Genomic DNA, 9,510 nt, shown 5'->3' on the forward strand with positions numbered 1-9,510 from the left:
CGTTGGTTCAACTTGCCACTTCCTTGGATCGAGTCCCTCTTTAAGAATATGAACTGTAAATACCTTAGTTTGTATTCGAAATCACAGTTCATAAGTCAAACTTTGGTGAAACTTATGAAGTTGATCATTTTCCATCATGTAAACAACCTTAAATGATTATTTTTCTAAAAATACTTATACTTTGAGTTAAATCATGAAATTTTTATGTGTTAACATATTCATAAGAAATATCATTTTTCCAGAATATAAACCTCCAATTCAAAGTTCAAGATGGTTTTTAATTATCCAATCCAAAACAGCCCCCGGTTGCATTCCGACGTCGTAAATTCAGTTTTTAAGGTGTTCTTTGAAAAACCAAGTTATACCTTGTTAAATTAGCATATATTTATGATATATTACAGGTCTTGAAGTATTTTAAAAGTTAAGTTAGAAGGATCTATTTAGTTTGCAAACAAGTTTGAAAACATTCAAACTATGTTCTTGTTGTTAAAATTTTATACCATAAAATAAGATAGCTATATATATATGAATCGAATAAGGTTATGAACAAAGTTACTACCTCAAGTTACTTGGACAAGATTGATATAAAAGAGAAGTAAAAACCTAGAACCAAAAGAGTGATGGAATTGGATGAAAGATTGGAAGTAAACTTGTGTTCTTGGAAGGATTCTTGAAGTGTTTTTGTAAGGGTTTTCCTATGGTGATTAAGGCTTGTTTCTATGGCTAGATCTTCATGGTTTCTTGCTGAATTGATGAGGGTTTCTTATGGCTTTCAAGTAGGTGTGTTAGAGAGTAATTTGGAAGTGATAATGGTGAACTAGAATTGATATGGGGAAGGCCATATAAAAACGTGAATGGGGGGGACATGGACAAGTTTTCCTTTTGTTATTTTGTATGACTTTCAATGCTAGCATCCAATTTCTAATTACCTTATACATAAGGCATGAACAAGGGCTGGTTGGTGGTGATTTGATGTGTATTTACCAATAGTAAATACGTATAGAAGCTAGGTATGATACGAGTACATATACTCTAGATATACGTATAGAAATCTTGTGAAAACGGAATGAGAATTCAAATATAGCTATCTTTTGTGAATATACTTATATGGTTTTATGTATTTAAGTCCTTAAAAAGTGATTAAATACATTATATATACGATATATGTATAAACATTATAGGTCATAAGTATTTATGTCAAATAACGTTACGTATGGTTATCGTTTTGAAAACTTAAGTTAGTAGTTTCAAAATATACTTATAACTTATTGTTATTAATACAAAATGAGATATTAAAACATCCATAAATCATGTTAAATATGTATATATACATATATATACACAAACGTATAATTATCATATATTATATAGTTCGTGATATCATCGGTCAAACTAGACGGTCAAACGTTGTGTAAAACTCTTTTCGAAAACATAAGTTTCAATAATTTGGATTGCTTATCATGTTGGTAAGGTTTAATTTATGTAAATATTAATCTTATAAGTATAAATTGATCGAAAAAGTCCGGGTCATTACAGTATGTGCAATGCCAACGAAGACTAAATCCTAATATGCAAGATGTAGTTAAGAAAGAAATTATTAAACTGTTTGATGCAGGTTTAATTTATCCAATTTCTGATAGTCCATGGGTAAGCCCAGTTCAATGCGTACCTAAGAAGGGTGGCATGACTGTCATCACAAATGAGAAAAATGAGCTTATTCCTACTAGGACTGTAACAGGATGGCGTGTATGTATTGATTATAGAAAATTAAATGACGCCACCAGAAAAGATCATTTTCCCTTACCTTTTATTGATCAAATGTTGGAAAGATTAGCCGGAAACAATTACTATTGTTTTCTTGATGGTTTTTCCGGATACTTTCAGATTCCAATAGCACCCGAAGACCAAGAGAAAACCACGTTCACGTGCCCTTATGGTACTTTTGCTTACAAACGCATGCCATTTGGACTTTGCAACGCCCCTGCAACCTTTCAAAGGTGCATGATGGTGATTTTTCACGACATGATAGAAGAATGCATGGAAATTTTCATGGATGACTTTTCAGTCTTCGGTGATACATTTGAATCATGTCTAGTTAATCTGGAATGAATGCTTATTAGATGCGAACAATCAAATCTAGTACTTAATTGGGAGAAATGCCATTTCATGGTTAAAGAAGGCATCGTTCTTGGTCATAAAATCTCAAAGGAAGGAATTGAAGTGGATAGAGCTAAAGTAGATGTAATTGCTAAACTTCCACATCCCACCAATGTTAGAGGAGTTAGGAGTTTTCTAGGGTATGCCGGTTTTTACCGACGTTTCATAAAAGACTTTTCTAAAATTGCCACTCCTATGAATAAACTCCTAGAAAAGGATGCTCCATTTATCTTTTCAGATGAATGTATAAAATCTTTTAATATTCTTAAAGAGAAACTCACTAATGCGCCGATCATGATAACACCAAATTGGAATCTACCGTTTGAACTAATGTGCGATGCAAGTGATTTTGCAATGGGAGCCGTTTTAGGACAAAGGATTGAAAAATGATTTCAACCTATATATTATGCTAGTAAGACGTTACAAGGCGCACAAACAAATTACACAACTACTGAAAAAGAACTCCTTGCTATTGTCTTTGCTTTTGACAAATTTCGTTCATATCTCGTTCTAGCTAAAACGGTGGTCTATACCGACCATTCTGCTCTAAGATACCTATTTTCAAAACAAGATGCTAAACCAAGATTAATCCGTTGGATCTTACTCTTACAAGAGTTCGATATTGAAATCCGAGATAAAAGAGGAGCAGAAAATCTCACCGCTGATCATCTTTCCCGTCTTGAAAATCCCGAATTAGAAGTTCTAAATGAATTGGCCATACAAGACAACTTTCCTGATGAATATCTATTGAAGATAGATTATAATGAAATTCCATGGTTTGCAGACTATGCAAACTACCTAGTATGTGGATTCCTTGAAAAAGGATTGTCGTACCAAAAATGAAAGAAATTCTTCAGTGATATAAAACACTATTTCTGGGAAGATCCACATTTGTTTAAAAGTTGTCCAGATGGAATATTACGCCGATGTGTATTTGGAAATGAAGCTAGTAAAATTTTAAACCATTGTCACACAGGACCAACAGGAGGGCATTATGGGCCTCAACTAACAGCAAGAAAAGTTTACGATACTGGATTCTATTGGCCTACAATTTACAAAGACGCACACCTTCTTTGCAAATCTTGTGATGCTTGTCAAAGGGCCGGAAAAATAATTCAACGTGATGAAATGCCACAAAATGTCATTCAAGTATGTGAAGTATTTGACATTTGGGGTATTGACTTTATGGGTCCATTTCCAAAATCTCATAATAATCTCTATATTATCGTAGCCATTGATTATGTATCTAAATGGGCGGAAGCACAAGCTCTCCCAACTAACGATGCACGAGTTGTAGTCAACTTTTTAAAACGTCTTTTTGCAAGGTTTGGAACACCGAAAGCTTTAATAAGTGATCGGGGAACTCATTTCTGTAATAATCAACTTGAGAAAGTTCTCAAAAGATATGGAGTAACTCATAAAATCTCCACCACATATCATCCACAAACAAGTGGACAAGTTGAAAATACCAACCGAGCTTTAAAACGTATTCTAGAGAAAACCGTAGGATCAAATCCAAAGGAATGGTCCATTAAGTTGGAGGATGCACTCTGGGCTTTTAGAACAGCCTACAAAACTCCAATTGGAACCACACCTTTTAGACTCGTTTACGGAAAAGCATGTCATCTTCCAGTAGAAATTGAACACAAAGCATTTTGGGCTTTGAAGACATGTAATCTTGATTTACATGAAGCTGGACGACTACGGTTAAGTCAACTAAACGAATTAGAAGAATTAAGACATGAAGCATACGAAAATTCGTTAATCTATAAGGAAAGAACGAAGAAATGGCATGATAAAATAATCAGAAGTTCAAAAGAATTTAAAGAAAGAGACAGAGTTCTTCTTTTCAATTCACGATTCAAGCTATTTCCTGGAAAATTGAAATCAAGATGGTCTGGACCATTCATAGTCAAAAGAGTTTTCCCATACGGAACGATAGAATTAATAAATTCAAATGGGATTGAATTTAAAGTTAATGGTCACAGAGTTAAACACTACATAGATAGTTCGATGGAAGTCGACAACGAAGTTAATCACAATTTCGATACCACAGCTAACTAAGTGTGGGGAGAATCAAGTCTTTAAAGGATAATATGTATTTCTGTTAGAGTAAGATTTTCTGTTTTCATGTAGTTCTCGAAAATGGAACCCGAATGGTCTTTCCCTAGCAGACCCTAAAGAACTAGTCTTCTCCCCCCATTCTGAATTTTTATTTTTTTAGGTTTTTACGAAATGAAGACTTCCTGTGAACTAAACCATGGTCTAATGCTACACGCTTTGATTACTAAACGTAATAATGACACACTACCGAGTGAACTGGTATCAGTAATCAGAGAAAAATTGGACGGAGTAAGAAAAGAATCCAGATGCGAAAATAATAAGTTACAATTTGGTAAAGGAAAATCAAAATTCGCAGCGAAAAGAAGAGCACGACACCTTGAAAGATGTCACAAATGCGGAAAATGGTCACACGAAGGTAAATGTTCAAATAATCAAACCAATTCAAACACCGAATTTGTTACTTTATGCAGAGATGGACCGTTCATATGTTTAGAATAAAAAACATTAAATGCTCGAGGTTACGCCTATGTAGCCATGGAAAATTGATAATGCTAAAAACGAACATATATTTCATAGCATTATTCCTCAAGAAAGACAAGCTTTTAGTTGCAATTGTTCTATTTACAAGTGATATTCGTTTAAATAATAAAAGGTGAAGACAAAAGGCAGATTCGACGAATTGAAGACGCAAACGACCAAAAAGCTCAAAAGAACAAAATACAATCAAAGAGGTTCCAATTATTGATAAGAAACGTCTCGAAATTACAAGAGTACAAGATTCAAAACGCAAAGTACAAGATATTAAATTGTACGCAAGGACGTTCAAAAATCCGGAACCGGAACATGAGTCAACTCTCAACGCTCGACGCAACGGACTAAAAATTACGAGTCAACTATGCACATAAATATAATATAATATTTAAATAATTCTTAAAATTATTTATATATTATATTTATATTAAAAATCCGTCGGCAAACAAAGAGCCAAAGCTGGGTGAGCTGTAAAATCAAACTCCGCGAGTTGCGGAGTTTGAAGAAGGAAAATGCCGCGAGTCGCGGAGCCCCAAAAACTGAAACTGCCTATAAAAGCAAACGCAGTTCGACGTAAAAACATATCCAAAAATCTCTCTTTCTCTATATGTAAACGTAATATATATATATATATATATATATATATATATATATATATATATATATATATATATATTTTTTAATTTTAATTTTAATTTTAATTTTAATTCTAATAATAAGGGTATGTTAGCGAATGTTGTAAGGGTGTAAGTCGAAATTCTGTCCGTGTAACGCTACGCTATTTTTAATCATTGTAAGTTATGTTCAACCTTTTTACATTAATGTCTCGTAGCTAAGTTATTATTATGCTTATTTAATCCGAAGTAATCATGATGTTGGGCTAATTACTAAAATTGGGTAATTGGGCTTTGTACCATAATTGGGGTTTGGACAAAAGAACGACACTTGTGGTAATTAGACTATGGGCTATTAATGGGCTTTATATTTGTTTAACTAAATGATAGTTTGTTAATTTTAATATAAAGATTTACAATTGGACATACCTATAAATAACCATATACACTCGATCGGACACGATGGGCGGGATATTTATATGTACGAATAATCGTTCATTTAACCGGACACGGGAATGGATTAATAGTCACTAGAATTATTAAAACATGGGTGAAATTATGTACAAGGACACTTGGCATAATTGTTAACAAAGTATTAAAACCTTGGGTTATACGCAGTCGATAACCTGGTGTAATTATTAAACAAAGTATTAAAATCTTGTTACAGTTTAAGTCCCCAATTAGTTGGAATATTTGACTTCGGATATAAGGATAATTTAACGAGGACACTCGCACTTTAAATTTATGACCGATGGACTGTTATGGACAAAAACCAGACGGACATATTGAATAATCCAGGACAAAGGACAATTAACCCATGGGCATAAAACTAAAATCAACACGTCAAATATCATGATTACGGAAGTTTAAATAAGCATAATTCTTTTATTTCATATTTAATTTCCTTTATTTTATATTTAATTGCACTTTTAATTATCGCACTTTTATTTATTGTTATTGTATTTAATTGCACTTTTAATTATCGTACTTTTTAATTATCGCAAGTTTATTTTATCGCACTTTTATTTATCGCAATTTCATTATCGTTATTTACTTTACGCTTTAAATTAAGTCTTTTATTTATTTAATATTTTACATTAGGTTTTAACTGCGATTAAAGTTTTAAAATCGACAAACCGGTCATTAAACGGTAAAAATCCCCCTTTTATAATAATAATATTGCTTATATATATTTTTGTATTTTTATAAATTAAAACTAATATACCGTTAAGCTTTGTTTAAAGATTTCCCTGTGGAATGAACCGGACTTACTAAAAACTACACTACTGTACGATTAGGTACACTGCCTATAAGTGTTGTAGCAAGGTTTAAGTATATCCATTCTATAAATAAATAAATAAATATCTTGTATAAAATTGTATCGTATTTAATAATTTTTCCTAGTAAAATATAAGCTATTTCATATACACCTCGCATAACATCATGTCTCGTACCTAAGTTATTATTATGCTTATTTAAGCTGAAGTAATCGTGATGTTGGGCTAAATATTAAAATTGGGTAATTGGGCTTTGTACCATAATTGGGGTTTGGACAAAAGAACGACACTTGTGGAAATTAGACTATGGGCTATTAATGGGCTTTATATTTATTTAATTAAATGATATTTTGTTAATTTAATATAAAGATTTACAATTGGACGTACCTATAAATAACCATATACACTCGATCGGACACGATGGGCGGGATATTTATAAGTACTAATAATCGTTCATTTAACCGGACACGGGAATGGATTAATAGTCAATGGACTTATTAAAACAGGGGTGAATTATATACAAGGATACTTGGTGTAATTATAGTTTAAGTCCCCAATTTATTGGAATATTTGACTTCGGATATAAGGATAATTTGACGAGGACACTCGCACTTTATATTTATGACTGATGGACTGTTATGGAAAAAACCAGACGGACATATTGAATAATCCAGGACAAAGGACAATTAACCCATGAGAATAAACTAAAATCAACACGTCAAACATCATGATTACGGAAGTTTAAATAAGCATAATTTCTTTATTTCATATTTAATTGCACTTTTAATTATCGCACTTTTATTTACTGTCATTTCATATTTAATTGCACTTTTAATTATCGTACTTTTTATTTATCGTCATTTTATTTATCGCACTTTTATTTATCGCATTTTTATTATCGTTATTTACTTTACGCTTTAATTTAAGTTATATTTATTTTTAATATTTTACATTAGGTTTTAACTGCGACTAAAGTTTTAAAATCGAAAAACCGGTCATTAAACGGTAAAAACCCCCTTTTATAATAATAATACTACTTATATTTATATTTATATTTATACAAATATAGTTTTAAAAATATAGCGTTAAACTAGGCGAGTTCCCTGTGGACGAATCGGACTTACTAAAAACTACACTACTGTACGATTAGGTACACTGCCTATAAGTGTTGTAGCAAGGTTTAGGTATTTCCACTCTATAAATAAATAAATAACTTGTGTAAAATTGTATCGTATTTAATAGTATTTTGTAGTAAAAATATAACTATTTTGTATACACCTCGCATAACATCATTAACTTAATATTACGGTTATGGTTTAAGGTCTGAGCATTTATTAATGAGCTTTTAATATATCTGGATAACAACCCTAATGACAATACACAGGATCAGACAATGAAACCCTAAGGGCAATTTAGTATATTCAGTATGGAAAAATGAGGATTGTTATAGTACCTCCCCGTTAATTTAAACTTCGTCCCGAAGTTTCATAAGGACTTCTCAGATGCATCAATGATTGAGAAGAGATGGGAATATTTCCGCTTCATTTAGTCTTCACATTCCCAGGTATACTCGGGGCCTCTTCGTGAATTCCAACGGATCTTAACAATATGAATAGTGCTTTGTTTCAAGCCTTTATCCTCTCGATCCATAACCTCTATCTGTTCTTCAATGAAATGCATTTTATCATCAATGCGGATATCATCCAATTGAATAACAAGTGTGTCATCAGTAAGACACTTTTTAAGATTCAAGATGTGAAATGTATGAACTTTAATTAACAGGAAATGTTGACTAAAAATTACCATTCGGTCAACATTTTGTTAAAGCAAAGTTTACACTTAATTTCAGTGGGGATCTATATTTTCGTCCGTATTAGGCCTTAAAAGGTGCAGGAGTGGTATCTGTTGTTATAAGGAAATTCAGCCAAAGGCAGGTGCTTGTCCCAACCTTTGCCGAAGTCGATAACATAAGCACGAAGCATATCTTCCAACGTTTGAATGGTTCATTCACTTTGACCATCGGTTTGTGGATGATAAGCGTTACCCATGCCGAGTTGAGTTCCAAGAGCAGATTGTAAAGTTTTTCAAAATCTAGAAATAAATCGACTATCTCGATCTGAAATGATTGGAATAAAGAATCCATGACGTGAGACAATCTCTTTGATATAAAGTTGTGATAATTTGTCCATCTTGTCGGTTTCTTTGATCGGTGAGAAGTGTGCAGATTTAGTAACACGATCCACTATGACCCAAATAGTATCATTGTCATTTGAGGTCTTTGACAACTTAGTAATGAAATTCATAGTGATACATTCCCACTTCCACTACGGAATATCCAGCTGTTGAAGTAAACCATACGGCTTTTGATGCTCAGCCTTAACTTTCAAACAAGTAAGGCACTTGCTCACATAATCAGCAATATCAGATTTCAGATTAGGCCACCAATAAAACTCTTTCACATCGTGATACATTTTACTAGAGTCTGAGTGCATAGAATACCTAGTCTTATGTGCTTCATCCAAGACTAGTTCTCGAAGATTTCCGAAGATTGGGACCCAGATTCGGCTATTAAAATACCTTATTCTGTTTCCCTTGAGTTCAAGTTGCTTTTCAAGACCTCTAAGTCCCTGGAGTTAGACATTCTCTTCCTTCAATGCCTCAAGTTGTGCTTCACGGATTTGAAATGTAAGATTCGTACGAACACGTATATTTAAGACTCGGACTCGGATCGGTTTGGCACGATCCTTTCTACTAAGGGCATCGGCAACTACATTTGCCTTACCAGGATGATATTTAAGCTCGCAGTCGTAGTCATTTAATAACTCGACCAAACGCCTTTGTCTCATGTTTAGTTGCTTCTGGTCAAA

The sequence above is a fragment of the Rutidosis leptorrhynchoides genome, chromosome 2 (genome assembly GCF_046630445.1).
Source record: "Rutidosis leptorrhynchoides isolate AG116_Rl617_1_P2 chromosome 2, CSIRO_AGI_Rlap_v1, whole genome shotgun sequence".
Lineage (NCBI taxonomy): Eukaryota > Viridiplantae > Streptophyta > Magnoliopsida > Asterales > Asteraceae > Rutidosis > Rutidosis leptorrhynchoides.